Below are 26,301 nucleotides of genomic sequence, written 5' to 3'. Positions count from 1 at the left end.
AATATTTTAAATGGAAACTGAGCTGTGTTTCAGGATATTTTTTACCAGAAGTAGTTATGACACTTAAAGTACAATAATGGTTGAAAAAAAAACATTTAAAGAAGCAAAACAACTATTAAGCTTTCTCTAATTATTTTTAATTTTTTTATTTTGATATAAAATGTGTTACTAAAGTTTACCAGATCTCAAAGAAAAGAAAATATCGTGTAATGTTCTGCAGCTTAAACATGATGTTAATACCATCTCAGGTAAGAATTCTGAACATTTTGTATACATGTAACATAAATAGGACCTTAAAAGCTCAACAAGGTGAATTTGAAAGAGGCGTTAATTTATACTATGCTAGTCATTCAACATTAAGAAAATCTGATTACCAAACAATGCACATATTAATTAGAATGTTGCTTCCATTCTGTTTATGTACAAAGTTGAGAAACAGTTGTCAAGAAAGAATCAATTTACACTTTTCTTTTTCCATAACTAGATGTACACTTTACGATAAGCTCCATAACCATTTGGTCTTTCTGTAATTCCTTTGAAAAGTAAGACTATGATAGTAAAAGACAACTTGGAATTTAGATTTTGTTTATTCTGGCTACAAAAGACTATTCTATGACACGTGTTGCATAAAATACTTTGAGATGGAAGTTTTTTAATTGCAAGGTTAATATATTTTGTCTGATATTATTTTGCTCTTTCAAATATTTATTTAATGTTCAAGATAATTTCATAAGTATATCATCAAATTTTATACCAAATACAGAAACTTTTTTTAAAAAAAACTTTACAGCCACTATAATTTTAAGTACTAAAATGATCCCCAACGATAGTTCGGTACGAATGCAACAGTGAAATAGATTCTTATTTCACAATACTTTAACAGTTACCAGTAGCTTGTAATAGAAAATAAAGTGAACTATATATATCAAACTACAAAATAGTCCGTCATACTGTAAAATTAAATCTATGTGAAAAGCAGCTACAAGTACTTAATATCATAAATCAATATACAACAAAATAACACCTATAACGAATGAAATACATGGAATCACCAGTTGGGAATCGTAATTGTTAACAATATTTTTAATTTTTTTCTAAATAATAATAATATATTATTTTATCACGTTCATATTCAAGCAGTACCAATGCACAATTAAAGCATGTACATATACTATTGTCATATATTGCACCAACAGATAATACATGTGTATCATGACGGAAAAATTACTTCCTAGATGCACTTTTCTAACCTACACCTTGTTACAGAAGATTAACATTTTAGTGCAGCGTTTGCCAAAGTATTCCAACTAGGGACCAGTTTATTTTTCTAATTTTTCATAAATACGTCTTAACATCAAACTGGAAGCAATATTTCTAACAATACATCATCAATTATAATATATACACGTGTTTTATACTCCTACTGTGTAAAAAGAAAAAAATATATTTATTGTTATTTAATTTTAACATTAATTGTATGTTTATTAATGCTCTATTAAGATATAACTTACCTAATGATAAGGATAATGCTGTTTTTCATCACACAGCTACTTAATTAACGAGACTTCACTCAAAAGATTTTTTCAGTGCAGTCTCATAAGACAGTTCAATAACAGAATTTATTTCTGAATCACTCAGTTGTAATCATTCCTCACTTCCAGTAGCAATAGTAAAATGATTCCCGATCCACATTTTATTGCTGTCATTTAGAGGGAAATATTTCGTCAAGCATGATCACAGCCCCAAAAGATGCTCTTTGATTGATTGGGGAACCTTATCTGAAATATTACCTTCTTCATTTTGGTTTTGTAATTCTGTTAAAATAGAGAAGGACTTAAAATTTCTCTTCTCATTTCGATGTACCCACAAGTTAATTTTTTATAGCTGCTTTTCTCTTTCTCTGGAACCTGGCATCTGAAAATTGCAGGTTCGAAACCCTGCCACACCAACATGCTTGCTTTTTCAGCAGTGGGGGCGTTATAATGTGACGGTCAGTTCTACTATTTGTTGGTAAAAGAGTAGCACAAGAGTTGGTAGTGATGACTAGCCGCCTTCCCTCTAGTCTTACAGTGAAGGATGTAATATACAAGTCTGCTATTACTTAATGTTAACAAAGATATGTTAATCAAGTTAACAACCCTAAAGAGTAAGTAGTAAACATTTCGAAGCACGATTTCTTAATGGAAAATATGTATAACCAGAAATCACTTAAATCATCTGGTATCAAATGTCAATGAAAAATGATCCTTAACCATGAAACACCGAAATACAATTATTCAACTACCCTTGGTCTTCACTCCTGACATAAACGTAATATTTGAGGAGGGTCCTTTGTTGTCATTATTTTATTCATTCTATAATATATTATATGTATATGTATATATTATCTTATTTTGTCCTAATTTATGACAACTAATAGTTTTACTTAGTTTACTGTATAAAGTTAACTTTACAAAATTAATAATTTGCATTACAGTTGTCATTAAAGAATTTCACTTGCATTCGATCATAAATTATTTATAATTGTTAATGTTGTAAAACAAGCATACATTTCACCGATGCTTTCTGTAAACAAATGTAGTTTGTTTCAGTTAAGTATTAAGTCTTATGTTTTCTTTTACTCTCTGGCTACAATAACAAAAAATATGACATGGTAGAGGACAAATTTTATGTTTATATTATTCCAGGCTTTCAGTGGAATTGTCTTTTCTCTGTTTTTACGGTTATGTCTTACTTAGGGTGTATAAGTGTTTTATTATAGTAAAGCCACATTAGACTATCTCCCGCGTCTACTTAGGGGAAACGAACCCCTGATTTTAGCGTCATAAATCCGAAGACTTACCGATATCCCAGCTGGAGATTCAGCAAAAAGGACAGAAATGAAAAGCTATTCACTAATCAAGTACAAAACTGTCACTATAGTCGAATAACCTTTCCTTACGTCTGGAAAACGAATCGAAAAATATATATTGTTTCCATCTTTTCATCAGGTGTAACACATAAACCACACTGTGTTTATGACAATTCTGCACACCTAAACACTTCACTGGTTCCTCAAATGTGCCTTTTTCTATCTAGAGCATCAAGTGATTGAAAATAAATTAGTTGCAGGCCAACGTACTACTCACGGTCTATGATTTAGTAAGCCATTGTTTGCGATATATATGGAAGTAGATACCTACTGTATATATTATTTTCTTGGCACTTGTGCATAACGTTAAATAATAATAAATAACATTAAAAGTAGATTAAATTAAAACCATTATTTAAATATAAACCATTTATATACAGGAATGAGTAATTCACTTTTACCTCCCACCACAAGTGCTTTCTAGCTTCTGATCTTTTTTCCATCCCAACAATTTGAAAATAATTTTTCTTATTAGTGAATAGAGATCTTCAGTTTTAAAAGCAAGTTATTTTGAGGATGTAACGCTCAATCTTGACTAGATCAGCTGTATTTGGAATATGTAACTCATTTATAACAAAGCAGATTAAGATTGAACAATATAAGAATAATGTTCACTGCTAGTAATTTTTACCAACAGTAGCAAACATATCTACTTTTATTTCACATCAAAATTATTCTATGAAATGTTTTAACAAATCCGATATTTTTTCATAAAACAGTAGCTTGTTTTAATTTTTTCTCTTAAATCCAGGTCGTGTGAATTCTAAAAGTTGTTCGTTTACAGCTAATAATATTGAATGCAGACCTACAATCACTTGTCAGAGAAACCTTCCGTAATGAAAATAAACATCAGAAGTTTTCTAGTGGGTTGTACTTTCGATAAATGGGATTAAAAGTTGAATTACAAAATCACAAAATTTTAGTGTCTGGTTAGTGTGTCGTCTCCTTAAATTCTATGTGTTAAGTGAAAATATCTTAGTGTTGAAAAAAATGCTGGCGGCAAATAATATAGACACAGGAATACCCGAATGTAGTGCTGTAACTTTACCACATGCTAAGGATTTACTAAACGTCACTGGATAAATTTCATTCCGTACATCTAACTAACAGTAGGATAAAAAAAGCTCATTTTATCTGTCTATGTAGAGGTACCAACTATTCCAGTCGTTTTCTAAGAAAAGCTGAGAAATAAAACAACAATTTGTAATGAAATAAATACAGGAACTGCTTGTAATAAAACTACAAGTATAAACTCTTATTTCTGATTTGATATTGTGTGTGTACAGTGCCACCTATTAATTATTAACTCTTTTTACCTATCTGTCTTTATTTCAGTCTGTTCTAAAACTGAGAAGGTTTACCAATATTATTAACCTATATTTTAATTTTCTTATTGTTATAATCATAAGACGTATTTCTGGTTTAATTTCAAATATTTGAAGTTTTTAATGGAATCTGTTATAAATAATTTTGTTTATTTACGCTCTTTACATTTCTTTTTAAGAAACCTTTTAAAACTGTACAATTATACTTCGATCTCATGATTTGTTAAACTACTGTGCAAATGTAATGCGAAACATTTGAAACAAACATGGTGTTATAGAATAATTTATCACTAAATAAGTGGAGATTGTAAATTGTATCTTACAATTTTAATAACAAGATGTTTAATGTAAAGTTTAAAACAAAAATCTTGGAAAGTTTCATTACGTACTAATTGCAAATATAACTTATTATTAAAGATTTGAGATAAATCAATTAGGCGAAATTCACACGTTACTTAATATCGAGAGTGAATCAACAGTTTTGTTTATATTGTAAATTATAAAATAAATAAAATTTACAAACGTATGTTAAAATAAGTTTCCGGTTTAGTACCTTCTGGCTGAAGAAGTTGAGTACAAAATCAAGTAAAGATACCAAAACATAACAGAAAATAAAATAAAATAGCATGAAAATGGTAAAATCAAGAACCACCCAGGATGGCCAAGTAAGTTAAGTGGTTCGACACGTAATCTGAGGGTCGCGGGCTCGAATCCCCGTTGCACCAAATATGCTCGCCCTTTCAGCAGTGAGGGAGTCATAATGTGACAGTCAATCCCACTATTCGCTGGTAAAAGAGTAGCCCAAGAGTGGACGGCCGGTGGTGATGAGTAGCTACATTCCCTCTTGTCTTACACTGCTAAATTAGGAACGGCGATCGCAGATAGCACTTATGTAGCTTTGTGCAAAAATCAAGAAAGAAAATATAAAGATGTTATCTTCCATAACATTCGTAAAATTCTTTTGGATAGTACTTTGAATTTGGTGTAACCATTTAGTTCTTATTTTTTACAAAGTTCCACAACATCTGTTTCCATAGCCTAATCAACATTACTTGCTTGATTCTTAAGTTAATGTTACATTTTTCACCGACTTTTGTGTTGGTGGATTCTGGCCTGTTTCAGAAAGTTGTACTTTGTTTACTTCTCTGGAGTATAACTTGTTAGAGACCTTCTGCTGTATTATCTTAGTACTTTAAAAATATAAATATGCTTTCATTTTCAATATTCCGATTTTGGAAACTACACACCTTTGATTGTAACACATCTTTATGATTCGTGTGTATGAATATTTGTTTCAAAAAGGACTGTTATATATTCTCCCAAGATGATATGAGTGTTTCAGTTGAATCACAATACATACAAATGTCAAACAATGTTACAGTATTTTTCTAACAAAATTCAATTGTAACGTTAAATCGGTGGTATTACATAATGTTGGATTGCGAATATTAAATGAACACTCATAAAAACATGATATTTCAGATATTGTAAACTTTTTGTTGCTTATATTCAGTTAGACCTATGAATTACGATATTAGAACAACTATTGAGGTTTATACTTAAACATTCTTAGTAAACTTACAGAATGATTTATCAACGAATAAATTGAAAATATGCTGCTACATATTGTTTTTGTTTTTTTAATTTCGCGCAAAGCTACTCAAGGGCTATCTGCGATAGCAGTCCCTAATTTAGCAGTGTAAGACTAGAGGGAAGGCAGCTAGTCATCACGACCCACCGCCAACTCTTTGGCTACCCTTTTACTAACGAATAGTGGGGTTGACCGTCACATTATAACGATCCCACGGCTGGGAGAGCGAGCATATTTGGTGCGACTCTCAAATTACGAGTGGAACGCCTCAACCAACCTGACCATGCCGAGCCAAACTCAAAGATAATCGGTATAGCTTTTCAAAATATATAAGCTAATTTGAGATAACGAAATTCGCAAATTATTTGAAGAATATTTTAATTATAGGAAATAATTTTTTTATTTATAATAGAAGTTTTTCATTGCTGTGTCACGGGTTTATTAAATAATTGTTTATTTGAAACAATTACTGTTGTAAATTGACTAATTTTAATTTATATATTAGTAATAAGATTAAACATTAAAAATTAAGCATGCTAATTATTTGAGATTTTTCTATAGGTAAATTAATTAATTTTACACAAATACTTACAGAAAACATTAAAAGCAATAAAAAAGAGATTTGAAAACAACGTTATTATTTTATTTTATTTTTCCAAGGTTTAAACGAAATGGACCTGGGACGACAATATTATGGAATTGGCTTAATAGTTTGTGCTGGATTCTTCTTCTCTCTTAATGACGTGTTAGTCCAAATTACCAAAGACATGGTATTTAAAGATATGTTGGGCTTATCTGAGGTTTTTCGTGTATTTATTATTTCACCCCTGATCATTCTTCGAGATATAAATTTCAACTACGACAAAACGACGATTCTGTTTATATCTCTTCGTTGTGTAACTGGAGCATTATGAAATGTTCTTCGCTTCTATTCCTGCACTCTTCCTTTTAGTGACGCAACTGCCATTTACACTACACATTCAGTTTTTTTGCCAATGTTTTTCTCTTTTCATGCTCAAACGTTCATCAAGTTTTTGAATTTCGTTCCTAGCTTTCTTGGTATTCTAGGAGTGGTCATTATTTCCCAACGTAGTTTCTTATTCGCATCAGAAAAACAATTTTCCATAAATTATAAAGGAATTGGAGCTGGAGTAGCTGCTTCTATTTTAGTTGCATTGTCTTTTAACTTCATTAATCTTTTAACTAATGTTAATCACTTCATCATTACAATGTCTATTAACATAACTATGATTCTCTTCTGGGTTTTGTGTGTGATAAGCGATAAACATTTCCCAACGTTAGGGCTTGCTGATTGTTCCTGGACCAATTCTTACAGCATTGCAGTAAGACTTACTAGTTTGTTAACTTCGTTTGCTACCACACGAGGTTTTCAACTAGTTGAAGCTAGTCCAAGTAATATAACTCTTTTGTTCTATTGTTTTTATTTGGTTATATCCTTCAAATACTTACTGGAGGATTATGTGTTCAACTCATAAGTATTATTAGAGCTATACCAATTATCACAGCTATTATTATTTCTTTCTCAAATACTGTAAGACAAAAACAATATCCTTGAATGAAGACATAAATCAATCAGGAATGTCTAGTTTGATGGCAGAAACTGAACATTTCAAGAAATAACTGATTCAAAGGAACTACGTTTATTAATTGACAAGGTCTAAACTTACATTTGGAAGAATATCTTTTAGAATCATGCCCTGAATTTTATATATTGATTTTAATAATTTTACACTATAAAATATAATTTTGAAATTATAATTTGTATGAGGTCAACAGATGATGTAATACATCAAAAAACTTTTTATTCTACATGTTAATAAGAATTACTGTTTTACAAGTAAATATCCATATTATTAAAAGTATACCTTGGAAAAAATGTGATATAGTTGAAACTGATAATTGTGTTTAGTGGAAGTAAGTCAGGTTCATTATTTTTGGGCAACATACGAGTTTAAAAAAATTTAAATATCTTCTTATACATTTTTGGTATTTTTTCCGTTTTTCTGTGAAATATCTTTATCTTAAGTTGAGGGACAATAACATATTTTAATTTATTAAACAAATCCTTACTGCAGAATTATCTGTCCTGTTTATTAATGTTATTGAAGCTATCAAATTATCACGCCTCTTATTACTTCTTCGTCAAATGCTCTGTATGACAAGAACAATATAACTAGCCCGTGACTGTCGAAATAAATCAACCTGGAATTTATTAGTTTAATAGCAGTAATGAAACACTTCAGCAAATAATTGATTCGTGGGAGCTACATTTATTAATTGAGAAAGACTAGCCCTTACAGTGACACAGCGGTATGTCTACAGATCTGTTCTGCTGAAAACTGGGTATCGATACACATGGTGAACACAGTACAAGTAACCGGTTGTGTAGCTTTGTGCTTAATTCCAAACAAACAAAAAATAAAACTATATTGAGAAGAATATTTTTGATAATCATGCCCTGAATCACATAACGTGATTGTATTTATTTTACAATATAGAATGTAGTTTTGATTCTATAATTTGTTTCAGTTCAACAGACGAATTAATACATTAAAATACTTTATACTACTTATTAATAACTACTGTTTTATAAGTAATAACTACGTTATTAAAGATGTAAACTACATGGCCAAAACTACTTGGGTACCTGACCATCACACCCATATGTGCTTGTTAAGCATCTCATTCCAAAACCATGAGCATTGATATGGAGTTGGTACCCGCTTTGTTCTACAACATTCTCCACTCTCCTGAGACGGCTTTTCACTAGATTTTAGAACATGGCTGCGGGGTTTCGCTTCTATTCATCAATAAGACATCGGACATTGATGTCGGGCAAGAAGGCCTGGCTCTCAGTTGGCGTTCCAATTCATCCCAAACTAGTTAGATGGGTTTGAGGTCAGTGCTCTGTGCAGGCCAGTTACGTTCTTTTACATTAACTTCGGCAAACCACGTATTTATGGGCCTTGCTTTGTGCATAGAAGCATTGTTATGCTGAAACAAAAAAGACTTCCCTGAACTGTTGCCAAAGTTGGAAGGACACAATTCTCTAGAATGTCGTTCATTGTATGCCATAGAATTAACATTTTCCTTCACTGAAACTAAAGATCCTAGCCTAAACCATGAAAAATAGCCCCAGACCATTATTTCTCCTCAACGAATATTTACAGTTGGTACTACACATTCAGACAGGTAACGTTCTCCTGCATCCACGAAACCCAGATTCGTCCATCAGACTACCAGATAGTGAAGTGTGGTTCACAAAAGATTAAGGTTTCTGTTAATTCCCAATGTAATGCATAATAGATTGAAAAATAATACCAAAACTGATTTAAAAAAAAACATCGTGTTACAATTGTAAACATTGTTAAGAAAATGTAATATGTAATAAACAATAATATTGAAATTCTAACTAAGCTGTTCCAGACAGATTTTAAACCCTTGAAGCTTTAAATAACCAGACACCTTTGGCAGGATAAAAACATAAAAGATAATTTAAGTTATTGCATGTATAAAAATTATATATATTTCAATAACCAGGTGTTTAAGTAAGTAATGACAGTTGCAAAGGGCGTTGCGTATTCTCCTTCTATTGAAATTTATATATTTATGTTTGTAAGAATTGGTTTATTAAAAATCACATAAGCCCAAATATTTTTGCTTTAACTTACAGATATATAGATGATTTACGTAGTATAAATTATCCTGAAGTAAATAATGTTATTACCACTATTTTTCATATTGAATTAGAAAGTGATGCCTAAAGTAAAGGCATTATTTAGATTCAGAAATTAAAATAATTAATCATGATATCAATATAAATATTTGTGATAAAGCAAAATATTTCTTTTTTTCAATATATATTTTACCTTCTTTTAATAGTAATGTGCCATACTCTTCTGCTATAGGTATTATAGCTTCACAATTATTCAAATGTTGTAAAATTGCTAATAAATAGAAAATATTAATGTTGAAATATTGATGCAAAAATAATATTTAACGCATTCAAGAGAAACATTGTATAAAATTAAAATATTCTGTAAAAAATACAAGAATTATTAAATAAGCACAACGGAGTAAAAATTAAGGAAATTTTATTAAACGTTTCTGATAACTAGTTTTCACTTGTTAAGGTAATTCAAGTAACTTTGCTCTACTCTATGTTGATGAACACATTATCACGCATAAAGGCTTGTTTAGAGTCTGAAAATTGGAATTTACTGCAGATATAATGGGTGGTTGGGAGCTAAACTAGTTCGTTTAAATAACTGGCTGGGCCACTTTATACTAGAAGAGTTTATCTGTAAAGCTATTAATTACTGCCTTATTACTGTAATGGTGTCAAAAATGCCAACTTCAGGAAGCGAGTTCATTTACCTTTCCTACTACCACGTGTGGGTACCTTAACTTTTTTATTATTTATTTTTTTTCCTCTTCTTTACTTTGGAGAAAAGTCACCTTCCCAGAATTGTCTGCAAGTACTGAAAGCTCCTACAGATGTGGGTGTGGACTTGAGCACCCACATCTTGCTCTCGTAATTAATATTTCTATTCCTTCAATTGTTTCGTTATTTAATTACTCCCCATCCGAGACTGACGAACGTAGTTTAACATTGATGAACGGTGTATCCCCATGGCAATGTGGGCCCTACATCCGCAATCACCTTCAAAACTTAGGATACATTTTATATCGCACATTATAGATTGTACCCTGACGGTCCTTTCAACTGGTACAGCGATTTTCATCTTTGTTTCGGCTGTGGTTTTGTTTTTAAAAAAAATGTGTATATACAAACGCAAGCCAAAATAAAAAAAAAGGAAAAATAATATACAAAAGACGCTGCACTAATTTAAAAGCTACTAGGGTAGAAGCTGTAATGTTCAATATAAAATGTATCAAAGGTTTTAGAGATGGCTCTAAAAGTAGGACCCATATTGCAGTGGCGATACATCGTCTATCAATCTTAACCCCAATTTGCCAATCTAAATCTCACATAAGAGAAAATAAAATAAAGGAGTAGTAATAGATATAGAAATTAGGATAGCGAGATGCTCTCAAATCCACAATGTTTCACATCTAGTTCACTCTTTAGTGCCTGCAAACAGATCTGGGAAAAGGACTGTTATCCAAAGTAAAGAAGAAGAAACGTTAATTTAAAAATAAAAAGAAGAAAAATAAGGTACTACTATGTGAGAGTAATTAAATTTACATACCCTTTGAGGTTTGCATATCAGTCCTCATTACAGTAAAAAGGCACTATTTGGGAGTCCCGTAAACGAATTCTACTAGAATGAAGTGTCACATCCAATTACCTAAATAAACTACCATTGCTTCAAACCACCACTCATCTATTAAGTCCACTGTGACTATCATGCTCAAAACAAACCTGTATATGTGGCAAGGGGTACATCCGCATAAAGTAGTGCCAAGTCTTTAAATGACCTATTCATAACAAAATATAGTTATTAAAAATGTTTTGTAACATTTCTCTAATTTTTATTCTTTATATTTATTTAATTTATTCTTATGTCTGTTACAAAATAATTTAATAGTCTTATTTAAAATGTCTTTATTAAATCCATTATCTGTTAATTTTTTGAACATTACTGATAAAAATATTGTTATAGAACAAAACTGTTCTATTATTGAATTTTAATTTGAGATTAAATCTTTTAATTGAATCGTGGTGTACAATGTGGTAAAATCAAATGTTTGAATATTATTTATTTGTTCACATTTGTTCAGATATATTAAAATAGGTTGCTTATTTTTTATTATCCATACAGTTGATTTTTAATATCAACGCTAAATTGTTTAGTTTTATCAAGTAAAATATTAAGCAATTTATTTACTGATGTAACCGGTTATTTAATATGTGTTTTTATTAAATTAGAGATGAATCTAAATTTAATTGGAGGTTTCAGAAGTTTGGAATAGCATAAAAAAAAGGTAAATCTACACAAGGATTTTGTTTAGAATACATTATATTATAAGCTTTAATGAAATGAAATTAATAATTACTGTATATTTCGATAGGTTAATAAATTTAAATGTTTGTATACTATTGTTTTATTTTATCACAATTAATGCATAAAACGTTTTACAAACTTTAGTGATTATTTAATTTTTATTTTAAAGTACATAAAACTTTCATTCCAGTAATCACCAAGGTGGATATGATGTAATAAAATTAAGTTTTAAAATATATAATCCACATTGTTTTTGATACATTTTAGACTATTATGCTTTTATCATTTCGTGGCTATTCTGTATTGATATCCTTGTTTGTGCATTTCACATAACATTTTATCTTAGGTAATTTTCAAGTTACCAGTAACATTATATTTATGAAAAGTATCAGTGAATAAATTATTTTCACACTCACAAGGTAAGTTATTAACTTCATCAACCTTTAGATTATGTAAACACTTTTATAGTTATATAGTAATAGACCAATTGGAAATTCGTATTTATAACTGACGGTAGGCTTTAAGTTTTCACAAGGAAAAATATTATTTTTAATAGATTGATGAATAATTTTTGAAATCTGCAAATCATTGAATATTTTATTCTAAAATTAATTCTTAGATATGAATCTTTGATTTTATTTGTCTTTTCTCTTTTTCAAAACTTCATAAAACTTTTATTTTAATCGATACTTTATAATATCTAAAATAAACATAATCGTTTCGGGGCCTGGCATGGCCAAGTGGTTAAGGTTTCGATTCGTAATCCGAGGGTCGCGAGTTTGAATTCCATCCACACCAAATAAGTTTGCCCTTTCAGCCGTAGGAGTGTTTAATCTGACAGTCAATCCCACTGTTTGTCGGTAAAAGAATAGGCCGTGGATGATGACTCGCTGCCTTCCCTCTAATCCTATATTGCGAAATGAGGGATAGCTAGCGCAGATAGCTCTCGTGAAGCTTTGCACAAAATTAAAAAAATATTATCACTTCGTAAATCATAATTTTTATTACATTAATTAATGCTCTTATTTTGAGAAGATTTCGTTGATAAATCCGTTCGAAAAATGGTTTTCAATGCTAGAATAAAAAATATTATCCAAATGACTACAAAATCCTGAAAAATCATCCCATTTTATCTATTATTTCCTTTACCTATAGTTTTCTTATTTTTATGAAAAGTTATCTATAAAAAATAGCAATATAGAAATTATTACTAAAATTCAATGCAGTAGAATTATCAAAAAGTTGGTTTAATCCGTAAGGATATAACGTTCTTAGTTTCAAAATATAGACTTTTTCGTTGAAGTCTATTGGTGTCTTCATTAACAATTTCTAGCATAGTTATCTTAACAGAGGTAAAAGGGTGAATCCTGAGATATTTTAATTCAATGGAATTCATTTAATTATTTTAAGCTTAGATTGTATGCAAAGGAATACGTATATACAATGTGTTTGAAGTTTGAACCACATATTCCATATCACATTTAGTACATGTTAATAGATTTTCTTTTTATTTTACAAAATTAAGTTGTGTAAGTAATAGGGTGAAAAAGTATTTAGAACAGAACATGTGAGACATCTATTGTTATTGCATTATATAACATTTGAATCAATATAATTATTATAATCAGTTCGCTTGGCTAAATTATAGTTTCACAATGTGTCATTGGTTAAGGCTATTACAGTTAATTTCATAAAGGTTGAACGATGTAATGGAAAAGTGCGATATAGTCAGCAACAAATCATATATATTGGATATATTTTAGAGAAAATTCATACTGATAAGGTTTAGAAAACAAGTTCAAAAGAAGAGACTGCTTTAAAAATAGCTAATTGAAACCGCTGACTAATTACATTAGTTTTTTTTACCTAAAAACAAGCCTAAAATGGGATATTTTTAAATATTTAGCGTTTTTAATTATTTTTAATTTATTTTTGTTTCAGCTGGTTTTTAGGCTATAACAAATTAATGTACACACACACATACATACATATATACTATTTTTATGAATAGTTTCTGTTATTTACACCTTTAACTAAGAATTCATTTTCTTCTAAATAAACAAGGTGCCATTCCGTTTCCTTGTAAGAATATAGAGAAGACTTAAGTGGAGTTTCAAGTTTAAGTTAAGTTCCATTACAAACTCCCTTGAGTTTGAAGGTGGTATTTGTGAATGAGAAGTCTTTCTATATGTGTACTTTCAGAACTATCATTTACAGGTATTACATTTACATACGACTTTAGAAAGTAAAAATAAAAACTTCTTTTGTTCTGAATTAATTTGTAATAGTGAGTGACCATTTGGAGACAATATCGTGTTTGTTCTGGGAGTAGATAGCTCATTTAGTTGGGTTCTGTCAATAATTCTTCGTTTTCCATTTAAAAAATAACACCCAGTTTGTTGAAAAATTATGTAGATGATGTAATTGTAACGGATTTACTAATGCATTTTTATTTTATTATTGATGTTTGTTTCAGTTAAATATACATTTAACAATGTATGTAAATTTCGTATTAAATACGTGATGCGAAATTACCGCCTATTTTCTTGATTTACAGAAAATTCTTTAGAGTTCTACATTGCTGCAAACTGAAATTCAATAATCTGGCATTAACATTTATAAGCCGATGCACCAAAAGACAAATATATATTATTGGTTTACTGGAGTTAGGATACTAAAATCTCGGAAGTATTAACTGTGCTCTACTACATTTATTAATCGTAAAACTATAATTATTCGACTAGGAACGTTTTTAGATTTAAAATATTACAAACTGTTTAATTGCAGTGAAATACCTTCGGACTTGTATAAATCTACAAGGAGATTAAATACCTATGTCGGAGAAAAGTCAGCTTAAGAATGGCATGAGACGTGCCAATTGTTTGTAATAGCTTTTATTACAAATTATACTGTTGTTTGTATATATAATAAAAAAGGAAAATTTATGCATCAATCTTGTTGGCAAATATCATATATTTGATACGTATCGACCATAAATTCACTTTTAAATTAAAATAATTTTCGGCTGTTTGAAATTGTAATATGTAACATAGTAAATTGGGGCTCATGTCCAAGATCTGAATGAGAGACAAAATTCGATCTAACTTCAAATCATAACACAGTTTATATTTATCAGTGCAAACAATATTTGATCATATCTATTTATTAAGGTTTTTATGAATTACCCTCCCTCGAACAAAAAGAAAGATATGACAAAACTGCTTAAAATTACCAAAATTTTAAAATAAGAAAGTAAGAATCAATGAGAAAAAATTAACTGAAAAGCATATTATTTACATACTAGTCAAAGATTATTTATTGTCTGAGAAAGCATTTGAAGACTACTACTAGCCAATCAGAGATGAATGATAAGTTAGAAATCCTGTTAAAACTGGAACAAATCGAGCTTGAGCAAGCCTATATGGAAGCTTAGAAAAATAAAGTTCGTATTCTTTTATCATTATCATAGACATTCACTTGTGTAATAGAAATGTAAGACATATAATAAATTTGCATATAAAAAGGCACACCATCTATATTTCTGTACTGTTATGTTAAGCAATTACCACTCTTTAATAGATAATTTTCGAGATGTTGGAATGAGACAGTGTGCTAGCAGTTTGATTAGCCTAACATGCACATTGACTTTATTGTTGATATGTTTAATGATTTTAAGTACGATGGTTTGGATTCTTTTACAGCAGATGTCTGTGATCTGTTGGAAACAAATTTGAAAAATAAACACGCAGCACACGATAAGCTGTGCATAAATATACTTTCACTGTTGGACATTACAGTTGCAACTAATTCTTTTAATAGTTCGCTTTTCTTGTCAAAAGACCGCATAGGCAGATCAATTACTTTAGAATTCAATTGACGAAACAAATTATTTTTCACTAATCTGTTTCTTACTGCATAATCTGCGATAAATTCACTCAATCGTCCTTGTATATTAATAACCACAGTTGTTCTTCACATCTTAAATACCTGACTTCTTTCGTAAAAGTCCACACAAACGGGTTCAATTTCTAGAACACCATTTAGCAAGACAACTTTTTTCCTTAAACCCACTGCGATGTGAAACTCACTTTAAAATATCGCTCTTTATAGCTAATCACTCACACTATAGCTAACTTTAGGTTTTGTAATTTTTGTATGATTGAACCCTTGCTTCATTTCACTTAACTTGCTCTCACTCGGTTGCCTATACATATATATATATATATACATGCATTCTCAACTAACGCCTTGAAGGTTCTACAACCTATGACACAATTTTATGTAGCAATACTCTCTTGGCAAGAAAAGTACCAACGAATCAAGTAATGTATCGTCAAGAGTATTAACAAATGACAAGTACAAGAGCAAACTCCACATACAACGTACGACTTGTATAAAGTTACGTAACAAAATTTATCACAAATAATAATTTCAAAGAATCAACCTTCAACACTCCTCTTATGTAAACTATATTCATTAAATACATTAAGTTATAGAATAAATTAAATAGTAACACTTAAAGTAAATAGTCTTGAATCATCAATAGATTCATATTGCTGTGAAGTTTAAGTGAGCCTAACAAACGCGTGAGCTGTTTTCTCTTAACTCTGTAGGTTTGATGAAGATATATATATATCGTTGCTCAGCTGAAGTCTGGAAGTTTCTACAACTTAGGATACACTGTAATGTAACAATACATTGAACTCATTAGAAACAATTTCCTAATAACAGAAAAACCGATCTTACAACAAACGCTTCATTGTATTAAACGTCATAGTTACTTACCACTTAAAATGTTTACGCTGTAATACATTGTGAGATAAACATACATAGAACTGTGCAACAGTTACCATACGGCATATTATGGACGCTGATTTCAGATTAGTCATGGTTACTTCGTGATAGAGAGTAATTGAACAAAATAATTAGTTCATGTTTCATTCATACACTGTTGTCAGTACCATACTACATTGGACATACAATACATACAATAATTTTGTCAGAAAAAGAAAATATTCCACAACTAAAACAATTGTTGAATTACATAATCAAACTGGGTGCAATGAAAGGTCAGGTGTCCATTTCAGTTAGCAGCTGTCATGAACCAATTATTAACCCATTTTACTAGAATTTATGAAATACCTAGTATAATTTGAATATCTGGACGCACTGAACCAATCAGTAATCACCATTCCAAAAAAATTGACTTTTGTAAATCTCATAGAAGTGATTACGTTAATATTTCAAACCTCAAAGTTCTTGCAGCCTAAGCCTAAGGATATAGCAGGTATAGAATCTGTAGTCACAAAGTAATTAAAAGACGGTGTGGCGTCAGATTGTCCGGAAACGTAAACATAACAAAAAGAATGAAACACAGGTCTCTTACATAAACACTTTTGATGGTAGTTTGAATTAGTAATGAAATTCTAAGTGTTTGTTGCTGTTGTTCTTTTAATTTCGCACAAAGCTACACAATGGACTATCCGTGCTCTGCCCACCACGGGTATCGAAACCTGGAGTTTAGCATTATTTTAAGTCCGCAGACATACCGCTGAGCCAGTGGGGGGCTAATTCTAAATGTTGGATATTATATACGTTTCTGTTTTTAGTAATTTAGTTGGAAATACATTACAGATAGATTAATGTGTTATCGTTAATTGTATTCAGTTTGTTTAAAAAGGCCCTGCATGACCAGGTGGTTAAAGCACTCGATTTGTAATCTGAGTCATGGGTTCGAATCCCTGTTGCACCAAATGTGTTCGCCCTTTCAGCCGCGGGTGTGTTATAATGTTTCGGTCAACCCCATTATTCTTTGGTGAAAGAGTAACCCAAGAGTTGGCGGTGGGTGATGATGATTAGCTGCTTTTTCTCTAGTATTACACTGCTAAATTAAAGTCGGCTAGTGCAGATAGCCCTCGTATAGCTTTGCGCGAAACTAACAACAAACAAACAAATAGTTTGCTTAAAATAATATGATTTTAATTGTTATACTACGTATCTATCTCTATAAACTGAAGTACTAAATTTGGAAATAATTCATACACATTTCTAGCCACACAGTATTCCATATGAAAAATCAGAAATGCTTAACATTCTGATTTATAGTTAATTAAGCCACGTTAACTACTTGACACAAAACATAAAAACTAACGTCGTAAAATAAAGTAATAATAAAAGAGTTTACTATGTTTTTTCCCCTTTAAAAGTAAACATTTTAAGCAGCCCTTAAACAACTGGTAGAAACATGAAAGAAACACCAGGTTTTAACTTATTGTAAGATTATTTTGTTTAGCGTAACCATTTTCTGATATATATGTAGTTCTGTTACCGTTCCTAGACTTGAAAGCCCAGATGGTGTTAGTGTGACACATATTTTCCCTTTATATTAATAACGTTTTCACATCCTAAACTGTCAAAATCAGATGTACTCCATAGTTCAGGAAGATAATATACGACTTAATTACAATGTGGTTTATCTTCATGAAACCTCAACCAAAATTATATTCTACTTATATAGAAACACAGATATCTCCTTTCTAAAATGATTGCAGTTACTGCTGTGATTATAGATATTAATGGTGCGATTTTCAATGACAAAGCAACTGTTTAATAATAATATTTGATTAATTGTGACTATTGTAATGATCTATAGATGGCACTAGTGAAATTATTTACTGTTGTAACTCCACAGATATACCACCGTGCCACTGGACGACGGAGAACTTGATCAGTTATCAAATATATTTGTGAAACTGATTTTAATACCATAAAATGAACACGATACACCTGCAAACACCATAATAAATGCTTATTGATCTTTTAGGAGTTACTCTTGTAGGGTGGAACAAGACTAATAAAATCAAAATAATTATAATTATTAGTAACCTGAGAAATTGAAAATCTTTATAAATTGTTGTTATATTATAGTAAAGGGATACGATGTTTTATTCGTTCATATATTTTTGGATTTCGCGCAAAGCTACACGAGGATTATCTGAGCTAGCTGTCTATAATTTAGACTAGAGGGAAGGCAGCTAGTCAACACCACCAGGGAATATATGAGGTAAAATTGGCATTCAAATGTTCTACTGTTCCACCTATCTAGCATGTATTTACGTGTTTTAAATTGACTGATTGTGAAAGTGTTCGTTTGTCCTTATTTATTACATAATCAGAGGATTATGTTATAAGTTATCCTTTTTTAAAGTTTTATACTACTAGATAGATGGAAGATAGTTAAATGATTATTTGTCAATTATTGACTACACTTTATCAAGTAATAATAGGACTAACATCGCATTGTCATAAAAATTACGCTAATTAATTTTATTGCATTTAAGTTATTCTATGCTGAGGTTAATCAAAAGTACTATTTTTAGTACTTTAATAAAGATTACCAGTTTCACCATTATTATTGTTAATTGATAATGAAATACAATTATTAGCCATTATGTGAAAATAATAAATAAATCATTACATTGTATCATTTTTATTTTAATCTATAAATAAATTTGTTTCTTATCTTGAACCAGGTACTTCATTCACCTTAAGATAGCTTCTGTCAGTGAAATATGAACGTTTAGTTTAATATAATTAAGTATTTATTATTCTTCGTAAAAATATTATATGGCTCAGAAGCCTTATCATTTTTCTAAAACTTTCTAATATTTTTCTTTACCAACTCAAAATTAACACAGTCATCTTGTTTGATCTCGTATTCGATTATCAGCTGTTAAAGATATGGAATATTGTTTAAATCTTTGTTAGTTAAAAACTGAAGAAAATCATAATTTAAAATCCATCCTTCTCATATTCATTAGTTCGTTTCCACCATCACCTCCACAGGAAAAGAAAAGTGGCCAACGATTTTTTCACTTCATCTCTCAAGTGAATAGGTTTTCTTTATAGTAATTACAAAGAAGTTCACACAAAAACAGTTATGACTAGCATGTGGGATGTGATACTGATATCTCTGTTAAATCTATTATTGAGAAACTAATGTACAGTTTCATCTGTTAAATAAACATTAGATACATCAATCAATACAATAAAACTTACCATTTGTATAAATTTGTCAAACGCACGGAAAATATATACTGAAGAATTTAAAAATTCCTATAACTAATACTGTACTGAAAATTGATGATGAGACAGTTTACAAATACGTCATGATTGAAATGGTTCAAGGTATCCTTAAACACGATAGGAGTGTTTTGATACTTGTCTCAGAAAATAACTTTAAACATTTACCCTGTTTTATCAGTAATAACGAGTTTTTAATATATATATGTATAACAGGATAAAGCTGACAAAACTCTTCTGAAACAATGAAATTATTTTGTGTTAATAGGTTTCATCGTCTAGTCACTAAAGCAACAATCTACATTAGTTATAGAATAAAAAAAAATTATAATTGTTACTCTTACTATATATATTGTACTATTTTACATTTTTATGGTACAAATATTTTATTGATGATCTGTAACAAATAACATCATAAATTAATAAATAATTTGGTGATTAAATTATTTATAAATATATTTAATTCAAATTTCCAGAGTTAAACTAATTTTAATATTTTAAAGATTATTTCTTTAGTTACCTAAAATATTTTCTGTAATATATTTGTATATTTTCAAAGCTTATAGTAAGATTCTTAAGAACCAACATTTTAACTGTTTTACTCACCCTTGTACAAATAGTTAAAGTATTGGAATTACGATTCGAGAGTCTGTTGTTCTAAACGTAATGCTTCTAAAGCTGTTTCATACATTTGTACTTTATAAAAGTGACAGGCAATATTATTGTTTTAATAAAAGTAACTACCTGAAGCGAAGGGTGATGATGAATATTTTCTTTCTTTTGTTCTTCAGCTTCAGCTAACTGACGTCCTGTACACAAAGCATATGAGACTTGTGTTTAAGGGATCTTTCCCTATTGGTTTATAACACTTACATACACTACACATCAACGAAACATCTGAAATGGTGCTTTACGGTTTTAATGTTATCATAAATCTAAGTCCTAAAAAACATTCTCTCCAAGAATTAGAAGAAAATGTTACCGAAAATAATGTAGTCTCCAAAACCTCGAGTGCTTTTGTTCAGACATACAAAAGACAAAAGATCTATATATTTTTTCAACAATACTACAGAAACCTAAAGATAATGTTTGTTTTAAAGGATTGTTTACATACATGTTTTCTATTAATGTACAGGTGAAAATAATTCCAGCTGTCAAACGAGCCATGGCTGAAATTTGTTTCATCTGCATTAATACACATACATTATCTGTTGTTGTGATATATACAATAAGAGTACATGTATAAGTTGTATGTGTTCTGCTTGAACACTTCACCGAAGTATATATCTTCTAACCAGCCTATCAAAATAAAAAACAGTGTAGAAAATGATTATAAGTTGTTTTATTTTAAAGTATCAGACGTTTTAGACAGTCTGAGCGATAGACTCTGAAACAATATCTCATATTAAAATATGATAAAAATATCATTTAAACTTCCTTAGGTTCTCTCATGGAAAATGTCAGTCTAAAACAAGTCTTTTCTCTAGTTTACACGAAACAGATAATCAAGTTCAATTAAAACGGCTTTCATACCTATTCTATATATAATATTTTACATATTAAATTAATTTTTGTGTTTAAACGAGTTTTTCATTTTTCTCAGTTGTGGAAATCACATTCAAAGGTTTTTTATTAAGCAAGATAATTTGAAAATGTAGTGAAATGTATTGTTTTAATCGCATTATTGTATATCATAGCGGAAATATGCATTTGAATAACATTTGTTTTTCAAGATGTCTTTCAGTAAAAAATGTATTGAAAAAAATAAGAGCATAAAATATTTACTTAAAACAAAACACACGTTATAACAATATCAAATAAGTTCTATTCTATTAGGTTCCAAATCCCTACTGTATATTATAAATCAAATATGAATAAAAATATTTTGGCAGAGGATAACCGATGAAAATAGATGCAGCTTTCAGTTATGAATGATGAAAATCTTTAGATAAAATTTCTGATAAAAACTAAAACCTAAGTCTTAAAATTATTATTATTTTTTTGAAAATCAAGTAAAAAATTTACTTACAAATAAGTCCCTTTGTAGCACAGCGGAATGCCGACGGAATTACAATGCCAAGTACCGGATTTTTTATACCTTGTGGACAGGACACAGAGAACCTGTTGTGTAACTTTGTGCTTAATTTAAAACAAACAACAGTAATAATAAAAGCACTATTAATAATTTTAAATAAGTAACCAAGCTTCAAAAGATAACGTTTTATTTATATTTTTTATCCTTAAACATAATGGAATAATTTTGCTAATTAATACAACGGAATTTATTATAAGCATATAACTTAGTGGAAATTATTTTTAAACCTTAGGCCTTTTCTATTTTCATCTCATTGAACTTTGGAATTTCGAAATATCTGTCTCGTATAAGTATTTTGGCAATGAGATATTTGTTCATTTTTTAATTAAAAGAAAAGCTGTTATATGGTGTTTCTATGCTGTGAAAGCCACGGGTATCGAAACCTTGCTTCTAATGTTATTCGTTCGCTGATTAGCAGCTGTGCCATTGGAAGCTACACAGTTAATATTTCAGGTGTTATTTATCATATGGCGTAGTGCATTGAAGGTGTAAAATTTTGCTTGATGTATCTGTGATCGTGAAATCTATTAAGCATTTAAAGCACACAGTCCTCCAAAATAAAAGAAGAAAAGCAACCTTAATACTTAGTATGCTCTTAACCCAAAGAAGATAAAGTGACATATGCAAAAACACTCGAAACAACAACCAAACCATAACATCATGAAATCAATAAACAATAAAAGCAACAAACAATATCAATAATATACCAAAAAACATCAACATAACACAGAAATAGTTGAAACACAAAAAATAATGGTACAGCAACAGAGGTTAACACAAAGGACAAAACAAATAGATGTTCGTTAACATCATCAAAAACATTTCACAGACTTCTTACCAGAATATTCAAAATCTGCACAAACCACAAACTGTATAGAAGTGTTAATAAACATTGCCAAAAAACAAATTATGTCATATATAACATATTTTATTACATTAATCACAGGATATCTACTATCTTCTAAAATTTACCGCTCTACATATCAACATACAAGACGTTCTTGGTTCCAAGAAATACAAGATTGAAGACATAATTAAACAAACTAACCCTTAAATTGTGATACTAATTGAAAGGGTATAGTATAAAAATAACAGACGTAAAGGATACAGCTGTTCAAATATCAGAAAAGACAGAATCAATAAGCAGGTTACAATTAGCCCAATTACATAAATCAATCTTCTCGATAATAGAAAAACAAATTAACAGCAATAACGAATGTATAACAGTTGATGTTATTCTCCACTTGGCTCGGCATGGCCAAACGTGTCAAGGCGTTCGACTCGTAAACTGAGGGGCGTGGGTTCACATTTCTGTCGCGCCAAACATGCTTGCACTTTCAGCCGTGGGGTGTTATAATGTGACGATCAATTCCATTATTCATTGGTAAAAGAGTAGCCTAAGAGTTGTCGGTGGGTGGTAATGACTAGTTGCCTTCCCTCTAGTCTTACACTTCTAAATTAGGGACGGCTAGCATAGACAGCCCTCGAGTAGCTTTGTGCGACATTCAAAAACAAACAAACATTCTTTTCCACAACCAAACAAATGTATATTACACTAGTATGGATTTATTGTTCTCCAACTAAACGAACAAATATAGAGTTACTTAATAATATATTTTCCTATAAACAAAATTCTATCTTTATAGTAGATCTAAACAAAAGCTCAGATGTAAAACAACAAACACTAATGGAAGAAAATTAATTTTATTTATTGATAATACTAATATAGCCTCTGCTTAAGCTTGTAAAATACAAGTCAAAAACTGGTAAATTTTAATAAAGATAAAGATGTTTAAAGCAATTATTTCCCAAACTGGTATGCCTTCGATATTACCACCTATAAAAATGTAACTTACGGAAAAGAAAAATTAAATTACAAAAAATCTGGGCCCGGCAGAGCCAGGTGGCTAGGAAGCTGGACTCATAATCTTTAGGTTGCGGGTTGGAATCCCCTTCACACCGAAAATGCTCGACTTTCAGCCGTAGAAGAATATAAAGTGATGGTCAATCCCACAATTCGTTGTTAAAATAATAACTCAAGAGTTGGCGGTGGGTGGATGACTAATTGCCTTCCGTCTAGTCTTTCACTGCTAAGTTAGAGACGTCAAGCGCAGATTGCTCTCATATATCTTTGCTGGAAATTCAAAACAAAAACAGATTGGCAAGGAGTATTAGATAATCTGCTATTTATTAAAATATATCAAAGAGCCGCAAAACGATCTGAAGCAGATAGGAATTGTCAAATAAACACGGAGTGCCTACAAAACGCCGCCAAACAGACAATACCACTGCATCAACACAAAATAAAAAGGAATTCATAGAAAACACATTCACACCTAAAAACTCTTATTTAAAAAACCAAGACAACTATGAAGACAATATATGGAAACAAGAGATGAAGCAATAAAAACAAAAATAAACACAACAAGAAAAATACAAACAGATGTAGTGTTTGTTTTTTCTTATATCAAAGCCACATTAAAATATCTTTTGTATCAACCGATGGGATATCAGTTAATTAATTTCAGCGTTTTAAATCTGAAGACTTACCGCTGTCCCAGCAGGAGATCGAACACAAGTAAAATGGGCACCTTCTTCTCCCAACGAAATGACAAAAACAAAACTCAAACAATTCTGGTCACATTTAAAAAAATTAACAAACCAAAAGACAACGCAACAAGAAAATACCCATCACTAGTATACCATAACACCATAAGCCAAAGCATCTAAACATAAGCCTTCAAACAACATTTAAAAAGTACGTTCAGAACACCTCATGAACCAGACCTGAACACACGTTTTTATAACGAAGTAGACATCTATATAACAAATAATATGGAATTATTCAAATTTCACTTTTTAGTAAACATAAATAGCAGAAACATTAATACAGCAAACTACTATATAGAAATATGTTAATAAAAAGAATAACTTAACAAAAACTCTGAGAAGCAATCATAACAACAATAAACAAAGTCCTGGGAGAAGATGGCATACATGCTAGAATAGTTTTTTTTTTTCTCTCATATTATTTAAATACCTAACAGTAATCTTTAAGTTCAGGATATATCCAATTTTCGTGGAAGTATTAATGTTTCTTAAAGTATAGAAAGCCAGCCAATAAACCAAATAGCTATTACAATTTAACTCTAAGGAAGTCTTACGCATGTAAATTGTAGTCGCAAAATGATCAAAAGGTATAGCGTCGTTACGTTAGAATAATGAAAATATAATGAAAGACAAAATAAAGGTTAATCACACAGTCACGACTGATGTTATTTTGAATAATAAATGAAATTATGAATATTAGAAAATTTAATTAAAACATATTACTAAATATATTATGACTTTGATCATACGAGCTTGATTTTTATACTTTACACTCAAGTCTGTATTTCATATTACTTGCTGTTTACTTTCTGACAACTATCGTGACTGACAAGAAATAACACAGAGTCTTGTGTTTTTAGAAACAAGTTACCATTGTGATCTTTATATTACTTACAGTGATAAAATGGAAAGTATACAAGACATGTTAGAATATTTTCATTGATTTTAATTAGTTTTATCATTGTAATTCTTGTAATTTTTTTTAGTTAAAAACCAGTAATAACCACTGAGATTAGTCGAAGCTGTGGATTTTTGTTCAAGAAAAGAACAATTTGTATGGTGGAAGACATTTGGATGAGGAATATATTTGTATCCAATGTTATTACAAAATATCGAATTGACCAAGGTACTATTTAATAGAAAGTTCCAAACTAACAAAAAAATCATTACATAGTAAATGATGCATTTAGTAACTTATTAGTGCAGCATTTTTGGATTTTTTATTAATATTGAAAAAATATTTTTAGAATATTGGCATGATGTATTGTATTACCTTTTTCCATGTTTTTTGCTCCTGATTCCGTGCCATAAAGTGGTATATCTGCAGATTTACACAGCTAGAAACTGGGTTTCGATGCCCGTGGTGAAACTATGTACTTAATTACAAACAAATGTGGACTCTATGATTTGAAATAAGTAATTTTGCACTAAAATTAGAGTCAAGTCTTACACAGGTACGTGTCTATTGTGTGTGTTCTGGTTAGTGTTGAAATTATTCTAAATGCTTTTATTATTCAGTCAATCCATTTTTGTTGCTCAACCCTGATTGATGTTGTGTATTTATTTTTGACTGTTATATTGATATCTGAACAAAGATCCTATCTCATAAAGATTTTTTTGTAAATTTGAAATTTTAACAAAAGTTAGATTATATTCAAGATAACTTAAATTAATACTGAATTAACTACTCGACACCA

At 30.1% G+C, this 26,301-nt stretch overlaps 1 protein-coding gene across 1 annotated transcript in view; it reads right to left on the bottom strand.

Annotated features, from left to right (window-relative positions):
* The window catches only part of LOC143257846 (apicoplast pyruvate carrier 1-like), a 37,202-nt gene extending 16,289 nt beyond the window's left edge, over positions 1-20,913 (bottom strand). Inside the window, exon 1 of the mRNA XM_076516878.1 lies at positions 20,644-20,913. The gene's annotated coding sequence lies outside the window, so the exon portion shown is untranslated. The remainder of the gene's footprint in view (positions 1-20,643) is intronic.
* Between the last annotated feature and the right edge of the window lie 5,388 nt (positions 20,914-26,301).

Source organism: Tachypleus tridentatus, chromosome 7 (genome assembly GCF_004210375.1).
Source record: "Tachypleus tridentatus isolate NWPU-2018 chromosome 7, ASM421037v1, whole genome shotgun sequence".
Classification (NCBI taxonomy): Eukaryota; Metazoa; Arthropoda; class Merostomata; order Xiphosura; family Limulidae; genus Tachypleus; species Tachypleus tridentatus.
This window is presented reverse-complemented; position numbering and strand designations above follow the sequence as displayed.